The sequence below is a fragment of the Cryptotermes secundus genome, unplaced genomic scaffold, assembly GCF_002891405.2.
Source record: "Cryptotermes secundus unplaced genomic scaffold, Csec_1.0 scaffold334, whole genome shotgun sequence".
In the NCBI taxonomy this organism is placed as follows: domain Eukaryota; kingdom Metazoa; phylum Arthropoda; class Insecta; order Blattodea; family Kalotermitidae; genus Cryptotermes; species Cryptotermes secundus.
The window spans coordinates 1395528-1411512 of NW_019731573.1; positions in this window are offsets into that span (position 1 = coordinate 1395528).

A 15985-nucleotide genomic window follows, 5' to 3' on the forward strand; every position below is an offset into this window, starting at 1 on the left:
GTTAGTATGTGTTCATTGATTTTTCTCTTTTGCTTGATGATTTAAAGACGTTTGTCAGTATCGAGACATGTGGCGTCTGATGATACGATGATTAATGAATTATGAATTGAAAGGGATTCGAAAGCAAGCGGTCGTTTCCTGAACGAGGTACTATCCTGTATTTCTCTGGACGGACTCATAAAATTATTGAATAATCTCCCTGGGGATAGCAGGCGCCTTGGCGAAGATTCGAACGGAACGCTTCCCGAATACAGGTCGAAAACATTCCGCTTAGAGCAGCCTGTTTGCTCCTGTGTTCATTGTCGTTCGGATGCGTCCAACTGGTGTCGAGGTCAAGAGAACGTGGCTCTATACATCCGCTCCCCCATACGCCTTCATGGCATAATGATTAATTAATTAATCACAGAGACAGCTTTACTTTTACGTTATTAACAAACGCGAAAAGGATAGGAAACACGAAAGAATAAGGAAATACAAAATTTAAATATTTAGTATATGCATATGAAAATGTTGGAATGTTACTGTAACGTAGACCGAAAGGTTCGAAAATATATTTTAGAAATATTCTAAAATAGTTCGGTGAGGGGGGGGGGAGATTAAAATCATGGAACTGTGGGCAACTTCCAACTTTCTTCTTTTGATTTAAGTTGCCGTGGGTGAATGCACCTTAACTTCGACACCAGATGGAGGTGAGCGATCACCTTCATACTCGGTCGCTTTACTTTCGCGACCAAAGCCCTCAGTACACATTGAAGACGAGCCTGGATCTGACCCCAGACCCGGTCTGGACGCTGTGGAGAAGAGAACAGTGTTTTCCCCTGCCTGGAATTGAACACCGGTCGTCACTATGCTGTCTGCCTGGTTCAGCGATTCCCAAATTGGTAGTGGGTGGAATTAGGCCATCAAGTGAAACCACGCTTGTTGAGTGCTGCGAATTTGTGCTTGGCTCCGAAAGTCAATGAATAATAATAATAAAACGTTGTTGTTTGAGGACCGCCTCTGTGGTCTAGTGGTCAGAGTTCCTGGCTACAGATCCAGAGGTCCAAGTTCGATTCCCGGCGCTACCAGATTTTCTGAGAAGTAGTGCGTAATAGAAAAAATTCGGGAGTAGCGGGGGTTTGGACTTCGTCCATCATCCGGTATTCTAAAGAACACAACGTTTCGGAAACTGACTTCCACGGTGCTTCTGAAACGTGGGGGGGGGGAAAAGATGGGATCGCTGTATACGTTCCAAAGGAGACTGTTTTGAAGAAGATTACAGCCAAAATTGAGTAAGTTCCGCCAGCATTTCTTTTTTGACTTAGTACGGGAAATTTCCGATAGCACTTCGTAGGGCACACTAGGTTTTTTCAGCCTGTTGGCTTCACCAGTCGTTGCCTGGTGACGGATCTCAAGAATGTCCTCTGCTTCCGTCCTCACATTCTTGCCGACTGGCGACTGCCTCACAACTCGTTGCTCCAACTCTCGACTCTCACCTGACTCACCATCTGTCCTGCTTGTAACATCTCGATACGGACTGCACAGAAAACACAATTCCTCTGTTGCTGTTTCCAATTGTTGCTATGCTCAGTAACGGCTGTTGTATGGCTGCTTCTTTCGCGGTCGTTGCCTAACAAATGATCTACTTGCCATAATTTGTAATAATTCGCCGTTTATTTCTTGGAATCTTCCAACTTTTTCATACGTCAGTAGAACGCTGTGAGGTCAGAGCGGTGTTCGAGACAGTAGAATCCGTTGTCTTTATTTCGGTACAGTTCATTTCAAAAGTCGACCTAGCGTAGGGCGGGTTTGTTATGGAATAAGAAAGTTAGGGTAATGCAGGAAAGATATTTTAATCGTCCGATGAGTATTCAAAAGTGGTTATGACAACTTGCATCTTTTTCCGGCCAGATGAGACCCTCCCGAGTACTGGAAGCGATTCGCACACCATCTGTCTGCAGTATGAGAAGCATTATCAGTCAGAATCTCACACAGGCGTCTGTTTTTCGTGAGACGTTCCTAACATCTTGAATGTCATGGCTAGAAATCAACTGCACTCGTTAATAATCTGACGTTGTGTAATTTCAGTTCTGTGAATTTCAGTTTCCTTCTTCAAATTCGTATTAGCCGGTGTTTGTATTCCTCTTGCGTTATTCATGAGACCACACGAGAGAATAAGGCAAAGGTCCTTAATTCGTATAATGGAATAATTACAATGAATTAGCTTTATCAACCACCTCAACCTCCTCCTTTCTTGGGATCAGTTAACTGCACGTATGATAGTTCTTTAAAGCTGTGTGTAACGGCGCTTTTTTTTTTACTGACGTCAGGCATTGATGGCGGTTCAGTTTGTTGATTTTTCTGTTTGAGTCTTTGCACCGTGTGGATGTCGGCTTGGAATTGTTTCCGACCTTTCGGAGAATTTGCTATACGAAATGTCAACGACAGTGGATACATCCATACGATGCAAAGTTCCAACAGCAGAATCAACATCAGAGGTCGATTCAGTATGCGTATATTAGCTATACTTGTAATTATCCATTGTCTGAAATATGTTTGATATTGTCATGTGTGACTATAGACGAGGTTTAGATTGGTGAACAGATTTACTGACTACTTACACACACGACTGGGAACTGAAAGCAATTTCAGTGCCATTGCTAATCTCCACAAATCACAACAGCATCCGCTAAGCTTTTTCAAGCATGCTTTGTGTTCACCCTGGCAAGAGCTTCTAAGAGTGAAGAGTGCTCGGATTCTATCCTGACAGCCTCCCGTACAGAACTCATACTGGACTCTCAACTGACTAAGCTCTTTGCTTAATAACATCTCAGCACGGACCACATAGAAAACACCGTTCTATATTTGCATTTGTGTATGTCGCGAGCCTTACCTACCAACGTCGGCTGTTTATGGAGAGATCGCTTAGCAACTGGTCTATACGCCACAATATACAGAGCGTTTCGGAAAGTGGTTCTGTTTCCGTCGTCGGTTTTGCTCGTTAGAAAGAGCCAGTCTCCACGGAAATAGTAGGACCACATGAGTTATATAGCATTCACTGAGACTGGGAATAGTATGTCGAGGACATATATACGGATCTGGAAGAAAACAGCAGTGGCTTGTTTAAAGTTTTTTTTTTTATTTCTTGCAAATTTACAATCTACTCCATAGTAACAGTATGAGTAATAAGTAGATGGTTTAAAATTTGAAGGCTTGTGACGGGTACCATTCATTAATGGTTCTCCGTGTGTATTTTTATTGCTATTGGGGTGGGACTAAGTCCCTTGTACTGCGGCCACTTCTGGCCTATTGTACCAGCCCCAGATGATAGGTGAGAGTGATTGAGAAGGAATTGGTGGAATGGAGATTGGCAGAGGAAACCGAAGTACTCGGAGAAAACCTGCCCCAGCGCCACTTTGTCCCCCACAAATCCCACTTGATCAGACCCGGGATCGAACCCGGGCCGCCGCGGTTGGAAGCCAGCGACTAACCGCTTGAGCTACGGCGCGGCCTCTCCGTATGGTTACACATCGAGAAGGTCTTCTGGCCAGATTTTCTTAATTCTTTTTTTTTTCAAGGGTTGGTGAATAGGTCACTTAATGAGTTTGTTTACATGCTCAGTTGTTCGGTCTTTATATGTGCTTATGTTTGACTTAATTACATCTTGTATTAATGGTATTTTGAAGTTTTCATGTAAAGTTTGGTTAGAGAGGTACCATGGTGTTCCAGATATCATACGGATTGTTTTGGATTGGAATGACTGGAGAATTTTTGTGTTTGATGGTTTACTACAACCCCATAGTTCTATACTATTTGTCCAAATTGGTTTGAGTATGTATTTGTAAATGTTTAGTTTATTTTCCAGAGATTGTTTAGACTTACGGTTGAGTAGCCATTATATATTTTTTATTTTTAGATCAAGTTGGCGTCTCTTCGCTTTTATGTGCGTTTTCCAGGTCAGCTTCTCATCTAGGTAGAGTCCGAGGTATTTGACCTCTGTTTGTACTGGTATAGGGTTGTTGTTTATGTTAACCTGAGGACATCTGCTTGTTTAAAGTGCTGTGGGATTTTTTGCTTGAATAGACGGAGGAAAACTATGAGAAACCTGAGTAAGGCTGACCTGCAGTCCGGCATGTGATTCGTGCAAATTATGTTGTCAATACAAGTCTTAAAGCAAGTGTCACGTAACTTCGACCAAGGCCAAGAGTAACCTTGAATGCGCAAAGAAAAAATTTCAGACAAGGAGGTGGGTTCGAGGGTGTGAGAAGTGACAGGCGGCCAGTTCCGCCTGTCAATGCTCACACCCTCCAACCCACCTCCTTGTCTGAAATTTTTCTTTACGCATTCAAGGTTACTCGTGGCCTTGTTCGAAGTTACGTGACACTTGCTTTAAGAGTGCGCTAGTCTGCTCACTCAGTGATCATAGAAATATCATTTACTTGCATTTGCCACAGAGGTCGGCTTTAAGTAAAGCGTACTACGTTAAGTACGAATTAAGGCAAAGAGACAAAAGACGACAAACAGAGCACAGGGACCACGCAGTGAGCAGGAACTGAAACTGGGCTCTGGATGCACCACTCAAATGCGCAGCGGCACTTCGGCAACGTCTGCTTTCCCTATACCTTACTGCCGTAATGTGTTACACGGTTATGTATCCCTGTTTCTCGGTCTACAAATGCTGTTCAGCCCACTTACACATCAGACAGTGTTCCTAATACTGTCACGTGTATGTGTGTGACTGTAGACGGGGTTTAGATTGGTGAATGAATTTACTGACCGCTTACACGACTCGGAACTACAAGTAATTATAGCACCATCTCTAATCGCCACGCTTTAAAAATCACTGCTGCAAACACTAAGTTTTCTCCAGTCTCCAGTGTCTTTACTGGTCGTTCCCTGGCAACGGCTTCTAACAGTGGAGATTTTTCAGCTTCACGCGCTCACGTCGATACTCTCCGCCGAATATCCCGCAGCTCACAACTGACCGCCGATTATCAACTCCGGAACTCGACTGATCCACGGCGACTGCCGAGTCTCAACTTATAATTCGTCGGTGCGCACCGTGTAGGCAACACCACGTTTCCCCCTTTGCATTCGTTAGCGTTGCCGCGGGAACGTGTTTACCGAGCCGTTACCCAGAAACGGGTCTAATATAGCTGCCCATCTCGCAGTTATTGCACACTAACCGCTGTATACGCCACAATATATTATTAGTTTTCCTCAAGTCTCTCGGGCACTGACTGGAATAGAACCTTATATAAGTCACGAACGCTTCCTTCCAGATCCGTTCGTAATTGACGTCCTGCCACTCAGGGATGTGTACCCTTCTCAGTAGCTCATTTTGCATTACAGTGTCAGGTGAGTAGAGTGATAAAGGAAAATTGCATTGAAATAGATAGGGAAGGACGCAGTCGTCGAGTAATTTGAGGCAATAACTATTCCACGGTGTGCTTGGAGGGCCTCAGACATACCATGATAAACCTTACGCGGAATAGCGGATCACTGATCCTTCCTGGTATGGAAGGGAAATGCTACCCACTGCAGCGAGGCATTATGTCTTTTTCTTCAGGGAATGTGTGGGGTAATTTTCGTGGGTTTTCTCAGTACTTCGTGTCAGTGCCTTAGCCTGGACGCGCACTTGTGTGTGTCAGGATATGGAAGGGGAAAAGAGGAAGAAGAAGAGGGAAATTTGGGCAAGAGAAAGAAAGGAACGGGAAGAAAGGAGGTAGGATTTGAATAGGAGGTCCAGAACGAAGAAGAGTGGAAGGGTGAAGAGGGGTAAAAATAGGGGAGAATATTGAAGAAGAAAAAGATTATAGGGAGAGGAAATGGTGGAAAAAAGGACAATAAGGAGAGGAATATCTTCCTGGTGCCATGGATATGGAAGAGTTAAAATGTCACAATCGCTTCCATCCAGATGAATTCAGCGCTGTATAACTTATGCAGTTTAGAAAGAGTCCTTACTTAAATAGCGATGAAGTCCCGATGATAGAGCGATGCACTCGCTGGTTGCAGGTTTTGCTAAGTCCGCAGGTAGGTGGAGCTTTCTGCCTTCGTTTGTCATTTTCTTGAGAAACGCTTATTCTGGAAAGGTTCTTTAAATCCATATTTGTATATTTTCAGTACTCGATGTTATGATTCGAGGTGGAGCCCCTATGTTCGGCTCGCAGCCTACAAAGGATGGCGGTAGACATGAGAGGAACAACGTTTTGAACCGTTCTGTATAAGAAAGTAGTGGAACAACTCGACTGGCCGGCCGGTGATCATGAGATGAAGCGAAGCTCTCAGAACAAGTTTACGTACTGTACATATGTGTGTGTGTGTCCGAGCGTCCTAGGGCTTATAGACACACCCAGGGATGTCCATTAGGGATCTGAAGCAAACAAAGAGGGTACTTTCTACTCGTATTGTCAATAAATAGGGAAAGTAACTTCCCTTTAGACACTTGACGAGAGGCTGGTATTATCATTTGAGTTAAATAAAATATACTGTCGCGTTTTGCGTTACTGATCCCACTTCTGACACCAATTGTCGCGTATCGGGCTTATATCGCGACAAATAACTTCACGCCGTATTTTATATAGCGAATTTTATTTCACACTCGCTCTTACAATCACCCAAATTACAGATTTACGATTACTGCTATCTGCAGTATCACAATTAGTACACTCCAAATGCCACAATACAACTGACTGGCTGACTTTACGTCTTGACTCGGCGACTGTTACAGTACAACTCAGTACAACTGACTGTGAATAGCCTTCGCTGCNAGTCGCCTCTCCTTCTGAAGCTGTGCACTTGGCCAGACGATGGCGCCACTGCCGGATACAGTCTTGAAAATTGTTTTCCGGAATACCTCGCAGCAACGTTGTCACGTTGCGTTGAATATCAGGAATGTCAGAAAAATCTCGCAGGGGGCTAACTCAGGTGAATAAGGTTCATTACCGTGTTCACATGAGCCCTCCACTGGTCCCCATCCGGAGCCAGATGAATCCAGTCCATTATTATTATTATTATTATTCGGGGGGTTTCCCCATGCGCCGCGACTAATAGTCTATTTATTGTATGTATTTCTTGATATTCTACCAGTTGCCATACCCTACCGGTACTGGTGCGTGCTATCAGCCCCGTTCAGCCAACGAGGTCGGCCCTTGGTACCTGATAGTTCCCCCATTTACCAGAGGCATTGGAAACTACTTGGGCCGGAAACTTTTTGCCTAATTTTGCTCAGAGGTCTCCTAGAGACATGAGGATGTTTTACGTGCCGTAAATCTACGACACGGGACCCACGCCTTAAGGCCCCTCCCGGAGGACTTGTTTCCTGAATTTTTCCGCCCTTAAAATTCCGCGACCTCCGCCGGGTTTGAACCCGCGTACCTTGAACGTTACCCCTAGACTACGGAGGCCACTTCATACCCCATCGTATTTCTCTAAGATCCATTTTACCATTATGCTCCTACTAGGTCTTGGTCTTGCGATTGGTCTCTTTCATTACGGCTAGATCATTCTAATTATATTTGGTGAAGAGTACAAAATATGAAGCTCCTCATTATGAAATTTTCTCGAACCTCCTACCGACTCTTAATGAACGTCGGGAAATACAGCAGCTTCAGCTGCCTGCATGCGTTGCTTTATTGCTTCCCCATGTTGCAAATGTTTCAGAAACACGTGTTGTAACTGCATTATTCGGCCTCAGTTTCAACTTTCTTTTCAGTAAGACAGTTTTTAAACTGGATTACTTTGGTATAGCTTTTTAACACACGCCATATACAACTCGAATGTGATGCATGCATTGCATGATAGTGACTCTTAAGCACTGAACATAGTCGGGGAAAATAAGTTTCAAGACTTTTTTTAATTTCGCGCCGGACGATCTGGCAACGGTGTTATTTGGAGTGTTAGGTAACGCAACATGACAGAGCTCACATGTAAAATTTGGATACGCTGCTTTTAGTATTCGTTGAATAATAACTCGTTAGATCACTATGTCTCGTCAACTTTGTCCAGACGTGCAAATGGAGCGTGCTATGGAACAGAGAATGAATGCGAATTTTTGTATTAAACTGCAGAAATTTTGGAGATATTTAAAACAGTTTTTAGTGAATCCCAAGGCCAAAGAAACTACGGATGTCAAAGTATGAGATCAAAACAATCTTGATATGCTTTTCCAACATCAGCGGTATCATCCACTTCGAATTTGTACCCGAAGGGACCACTGTTAATCAGACATTCTGCGTGAAGGCGTTGCATTGCCGTGAGACGCAAGCGAGGAGAGCTGTGGAGAGGCCGGTCATGGATTCTTCACAACGACAACCAGCCAGCACACTCTTCGCTTCAAGTGTCGCAGTTTTTAGCAGGAAAAGGCATCTCTGCCATGGACCATCCGTCAGACTCCCGACTTGGCTCCAGCTGACTTCTGGCTGTTTCCAAAACTCAAGAGTCTGCTGAAAGGAAACCGTTTCTCGGACTTTGAGGACATTAAATCACTCCTGTGGGGGGGGGGGTGTATTGACAGACATTCCTGTTCAGGATTTTAAGAATTGTTTTGAACATTGGCCGAAGCGCTGGGAAGATTTTGAAGAATTCGAGGGAGAGTATTGTGAAATATTCCAGGGTTGCTAATATTTGCAGCTCTTAAAATAAATTTTTAAAATGTAGTCTCCAAACTTATTTTCCCGACCTCGTATTCTTTTAAAGCAGGGTAGTTTTATTATAAACGATTCGAACATTATCACCCTTAATACAAATATAGATATACTCTGCAGTCTACCTGCTTTGAAATGCACGATTTTCATTAACAACATTTCTTTTCTTTACTGCAATCATAGTGGAAAATCGCAGTTTAGTAAAGTACGGAGTGAACAACGTTAACGCACTCGGATTGTATTCATAAATAACACTACTGAACTCAGATATCATTTACTAGTATCCAGCTGAGCGCTCGAAGCTCCCAAACCCTTCCATACATGTTATCGAGCTGTTATGTTAAACTGCCGCAGTCAATAAGTTCGTGGAATGGCTGCAAAGTGTCGTACGGGAATTTACTGCTAATATGTTTCAGCAGTGTTTTCAGCACATATATCAACGTTGGCAGACTTGCATAGCTGCCAACGGCAACTATTTTGAGGGCCGATGTGGATCTGCGTAAGTGTATATGAGTACCTTGTAATATGATGCGAGTAAAACCACATTCCACGAACTTAATGACTCTACCGCGTTTTACGTCCTGTTGCGTTGCATAGATCTGACTTCGCGATTCACGTTTTGCCGTCTATGTGCAACATCGGTTACTATCCATTCCTCTTTTTTCTTTATTGACATTACATGTTTCGGGCTAACCGGCCATCTTCAGGTGTACAGGTTGTTGTGATGGCGGAATCTGCTACTCACGCTAATGTTGTTTTGTTTTTCTCATGTGGTGGCCTCGCATTACTTCTGGGTGTGTGAGTTAACTGCCTGTTTTAATTGTTTGTCCTTAAGCAGCGCGTGTTTGCTGTATTTGTTATATGCGATGTGTTATGTTAGAGCTTTATTCAGAGGCGAGTATGTGTATGTATACAAAAATTAAAACAGGCAGTTAACTCACACAGCCAGAAGTAATGCGAGGCGTCCACATGAGAAAAACAAAACATTACAGTGAGTAGCAGATTCCGTCACCAGAACAACCTGTACACCTGAAGATGGCCAGTTAGGCCGAAACATGTAGTGTTAATAAAGAAAAACGAGGAAGAATAGTAACCGGTGTTGCACATAGAAGACAAAAAAGCAAAACGGAAAGTCAGATTATCGAGTTGTGTTTGTTGTTTCACAAGTATGCTGAATGGTGAGCGGCTTCAGAACTTGTACTCTTCGCCAAGCAGAATTAGAATGATCAAGTCAAGGAGGATGGGATGGACAGGGCATGTAGCACGAATGGGGAGAAGAGTAATGCACACAGGACACTGATGGGAAAACCGGAAGGAAAGAGACCACTAGGACCACGTAGGTTGGTGGAAAGTATTAAAATGGATCTTAGAGAGATAGAATTGGATGGTGTGGACTGAATCGATCTGGCTCAGGAAAGGGGCCATTGGAGGGATTTTGCGAACACGGTAATGAAACTTCGGGTTCCATAAAATTTTGGGAAGTTCTTGAATAGGTGCACAGTTGGCGGTTTCTCAAGAAGGGCTCAGCTCCAAGAGTAAGTGATATGCAATACTTTCTCATCTATTGAAACGAATCCTGCTGTTGCTTTGTTCACAATGATAAACATAGCTGTACTATCATTCTACGAATATTTACAGTTTGTATAACAGTAGTCAGAAATTATTAATATACTTTTAAACCAACTTCAGGAAAAATTGAAAACTCTCTGCAGCGAAAATAATGGTATCTCACGTCATAGTACCGAAAGAAAAAAACGGTTCTACCAAGAGATCAAGTTCATACACAAAAACGCTGCCAGCGATCCTGGGATATAAATCAAAACAAAAAACTGAACCTCCTCCCCCAAATCTGTTGCAGTATACATTACAAGAATTTGAGTTTAAAATACAAATATTTTTTTATTTTAATATCGTACAGGTAAGTCATATGTTTTCCTTTAAAACATTTTGGGAATGTCACTTTAAAGTCAATATTTTTAGTTTTTCATTAGTGGAATTCAATCGTGACACGCGCTCCGGGAAGCCCAACCGGCTAAAAGTTGCGCGTGACTGCTGTATAACCTTTTTCAATGAAGAGCTTCTTATTTCCCCAAACACTAGAATGTTGGAATTGAATGAAATGTCTTTTCCATTCAACTCGTAAAATTGTTGATCTCTTGAGATTTGCCTGAGCGAATAGAAGAGAAATACGAGAATTTATTCCTGCCTTCAGACGTATAAACATTCTTATTTCCCTACTACTTCCTTCCATTATCAAATTTCCATAACATTGCATTACTCTGTTTGCGAATTAAAGGGGGCCGTGTGCGTTCTATCATTTGTACCTTTTGGAAATTTCGTACCTTAGAACTCCCTTGTCGACTGTCACCAAGTTTTCTTCACTATGCACAACGCAGTCAAGTATATGCTCTTCGAGAATAGACTTAATATTGTAGCATATAGACCCGTTGCTAAGTAATGACTCTGTAAGTGACGCTCGTTGCTAGGCAGCAGATTCCTAACACGCACCAATGGACTAAATGGGAAACGGTGTTCTNATTGCTAAGTAATGAGTCTGTAAACAACGCTCGTTGCTAGGCAACAGATTCCTAACACGCACCAATGGACTAAATGGGAAACGGTGTTCTCTACGCGGTCTGTGAGACAGCGTGTGACGCAACAGTAGAACTGTTGGAAATGGCGTTCTCTGTGCGATCCGTGCCGAGGTGTTATAAACAGGAAAAGTCTAGAGTTTACTTTGTTGTGAGACAGTCGCCAGCCAGTAAGGATGTGAACACGGAAGTTGAGGAAGCTGTGGCGTTGCAAGCCGTTACAAGGCGACAACCGGTGAAGATACAGCAGACTGAGAAGACTAGTGCATGCAGAGTGTGTGAATTGGCGATAGCGATATAGGTACTTGTAGTTACGGACCGTAAGTTATCAGTAAATCCAGTTACCAGTTCACACCCCGTCTACAGTCACTGCATACACTTGACAATATTTACCAACAACTACACATTACCATTCATATATTTTACAGTTCACATAGGCTATCGAGCGTTATGGCCGAATACTTCGTGTTTTGGAGGTCCTAGGTTGAAATCTCTGCTTGGAGACCGGCTGTTTTGACTTCACTCTCTCGTAATTTTTCTCAAGCTCTCCCTCAGTGAAGTTTGCTCTTCACCAAATACGTGTATTATTACGGTGAACAAATCTAGGATGATGATGATGTAACAGCCGTGGAAAATATCGCGCGTGGGCAAGATGAAAAATGCACACAAAATCGAACTTTTGCCGTAGATGGCAGTAGAGCCAACTCAAGAAAACATCATGTACATTAAACATATCTGAGATAATGAAGTGTTCATCATACTTGACACATAGTCTATAGGCGTGTTATAAAGTTTCGTAGTGTGCGGCTTGATAAGCACGCGTCTGGAAATGTAACAGGCTGAGCAGGGTTGTGTAGTGGCACCAATCGAGATTTCTTTCCGAGAGATACACGGCTCTAATCTCGGCCAGGTTATTTGAGATTCTGTGGCTGTCGTGATTTTACTCCTACATCGCAGGCGAATACCGAAACAGTTCCTTCAATGACAAGACTGCGTCTTTCAAAATTTGTGTCGACTAATGTTTATGATTATACCCCCATCGCACTGAACATTATATGAATGTTAGCAGGTGATATAGCGTCGCTAAATAAATTAAGCTATCAATAATAAGGATACTAATCGCACGCACTGGCTCAGCCGGCAACGTCTCCGAATTCTAATTTGGAGATTTTCGGTTCCAGTATCGGTCAGGGCAGCTATTAGTTTGCATTTCTTCTTGGTTTTCCTCAGTCGGTTCAAACACGCCAGTGAGCTGGGATAGCGTAGTCGGTATAGTGACTGGCTACTGCCTGGACGACTGAGGCGTCGGAGTTCGAGTCCCGGTAAGGTGAAAAATTGTCACCTGTTCGTGTCGTTCAGATCGGCTCCAGGGTCCACCCAATCTCATATCCAATGTGTATCTCGGTGTCTTTCGCCGGGGTAAAGCGGCCGTGGCGTGAACCTGACCACTCACCTCCAACTAGTCCCGAAGTTATGAAAATATGGATGTATACATCCATTCCCCCTTATGTTTTCATGGCTCAGTGCTTAATTAGTTAAGTACAAGGACAATTTTATGTTTTTACCCTTCAAACACGCCAGGATAGTAACTCAACTTCTAGAGCCTCCTTACAGATCCTTTCCAGTTCATTTCAATGCCATCCAATCTCCCAGCGCTGTATACTGTGGGTGACTCCCGGTGTCCTGACATAAACCACTTTGCATCAAGTTATTCACAGCAAGCACAGTGTGAAGAATAAAGATCTCTTCTGAGTTATGACGCCGTGTATTATGAGAGACTGTCACAAACATTTCCACGGAGCGTTGGTAGCGGTCCACCAGACTAAACGGCGTCACATTCCGAGGACAGTATCTCCATAATCACTGCCATGATGAATGTCATACCACCATACCCATGTTGAGAGCAGGGCGCACGTCTGCTTTGGTTCCACATTAAACCTTGCAGTAGAGTGACTCCAGGATTTCGGCAACAGAGGAAACAAAATGGCATTGTGATTGTTGCCGAAGTAAGTTTACGGGATGTTGTGACTAGCCTCACGTACATGTTTCCTTGTAGGAGCTCTGGAAGTCTGCAGTTCTGCGCAGTGGCCAGGCAGACTGCAGTAAACAGTTTCCATGTGTGCGCTTCGCAAGTCTATGCCCCACTTTAGTATTGATGTTCGTTGTGTAACTGGTTCCATCATGCTTCGCCTCTACAGATGCTCAGTCCCTTGTATTCTGTAGTCTCTTATTTTATCACGTAAACTAAGCATCTGCAGTTCTCGCCAAATAACCTTATCTCTTGGGTGTATTCGTTCTGCTTCTCATCATAAAAGTCTATATTAGTAAAACTTTGTTTAGTATTACGAACTGTACTGACATGCGCTGTGATTTCCGTCCTTTTCATCATCATCATCATCATCATCATCATCATCATCATCATCATCATCATCATCATCATCATCATCATAGTCGACTTCATTTCATGGCAGACACATATTAGCTTCTTTCGTCTCAGAGTGTGTCCTCCCAACGTTGTCTCTATTTCCGACATCTCTTCTTAGTTTTGGTTGGTAATTCTTAATTTCTCGGATCAGTCTTAAAGAGTTCCTTCTTGAGAGCTCATTATGCCACTGCCTGGGACGTAGATATATTGGAGGCGATACGTTCCTCCGAAACGTCGGTTAACACCACATATACACGGTGCTAAATCCCAGAAGACTTCTTTCTTCATAGTCACCGCCGTGAAAACTCAAATCTTACATGTAAAACCTTTGTTTATTTATTAAGGAAAACGCTGTTTCACTTGATGGAATTTAATACTGATTTTACTTACAACTCTAGCTACGCGCTATTTTGGGTTTACGCGTCGTTTTTGGAACGTAACCGCCGCGTAAACTGCGAGTCCACCGTAAAACTTAAATAATTATGAAAACAGATTCATCATAGAAATATACTATGTGATATGAATGATTAACTGGCAGTTGCGAGTAATAATTGGTTAAGCGGTAACAATCTACAAGCGTATTGGGGACGAGCTGTGCTGAACCATGCATAATAATCCTATCATTCCAACCAGGGCGCGGTTCACTAACCGTTTAAAGTTTGAAATATATGTAAATGATATATAAGAATTCAATTAATGCAACACAAACACTGCGTCCCCAATAACAACGACCATTTACTGCTAGCGAAATTGTCGCTATTTGCTGTGAGAAGAGGTAAGAGATTATTCTCTTGTCCACAGCGTCCAGACAGGGTCTGGGGCTCACCCAGCCACCTATCCAATGGGTAACGTAGGAGCTTTCCCCGGGGCAAAAGCGGTCGGTGCATGAAGCTGACCACTTACTTTCATCTATTGCCGAGGTAAAAATTACAGAGCCATACCTCCACCCCCCAATATGATAAAGTTAAAGGTATACCTGTAACAGGCCGTCGAGGCCCATAGGCTTGCGAGACGTTGAGACTCCCACATTTTCTAGACTGTGGGCTCACAGATGGCGGTGAGGTTGGCAGCATTTCGCACCGAACGCCCTTTGTCCCCCAAAACATTCCAAGAATATTCCTGGTACTCATTTCTGTTAAGGCGCGACCACATTACTCGTACTCGTGCTCGTGTGACTCGCTATGCTCGCGAGTAATGTGGACGATATGACAAGTCACGAGGCAAGCAAATTTTAAAATTGTAATTTAAAAACTATAGCCAATAAATTAAAATACGACTACAGCCTATACACACTACGAGTAAATATACGGATCCTCACGCGCCGAAGCCTGGCGAGCAACTCAAGTAGTGTGGACGAAGATTTACGAGCACAAGTAAAAGCCAGACGAATCTCCCGACGAGCACGAGCACGAGCATGAGTAATGTGGACGCACCTTTAGAGGCTGAGTCAGCCACTATGGTACAAGCCGGACAATTGACATAATCCTTCCAGCCGCACTATGGCCCTGAGGTCGACTCAGCCTCTTAACAGAAATGAGTACCAGGGATCTTCCTCCCAAATATGTTTTAATGAAATAGTGCTTAATTAAACACGGGGAACTTTGCCCTTTTTTACCTTACCAGTCTCAAGAAACAGATGCACTCTTGGAAAAGAGCAGCGCTTTTCGCCCTTAAAGTTGATAGTACGTTTAACAGCATTCGGCTCTTAAAGGTTGAAGCGTCCTCAAATAAATGAAGCTAGGAACAGGACAAGTTGCACCAGTTTCAAGAGCATGTTTTGGAAATTCTGTGTTCTCGGAACTGGATTTACCCGTCTTCACTCTCATTTATAACGTGACACGACGGAACAGCGAGGATTTTCACTTACTAGAAATTTGAGTTTGGGTCTTGTGACATCCCGTCTGCTCACGTAATCGTTTCAAATGAACACGAATGAATCTGCATTGGCCATAGCATCCGGAATGGAACTTGAACTAATCGAAGCATGATTCCACGGCGCATTCCATGTCCAACTTCGTAAGCATGTAAAGAAAATAATACGACCTTCATCTTGGAATTTCACAACCTCGTCATTGTCCAAAGTTGACACAAGAAAACATGGTTAGCAGGTTCATGGTTGGATGAATTGTGAGCATGTCCGAAATTGGGAAGGTGCAAATAATGTGCTCCTGGCCGCTAATCCATATCGAGAGGTGGAAATAATTCACTGGCATATATAGAGGCGTCGAAACTGTGATGACTAATTTCTCTGCATATATTATATTACCTTCATAACTATGGCACAAAAATATTTGGCTTGTCGTATTTAAAATAGTTCCATACTTGTCTCGGTGCCCATAACACTA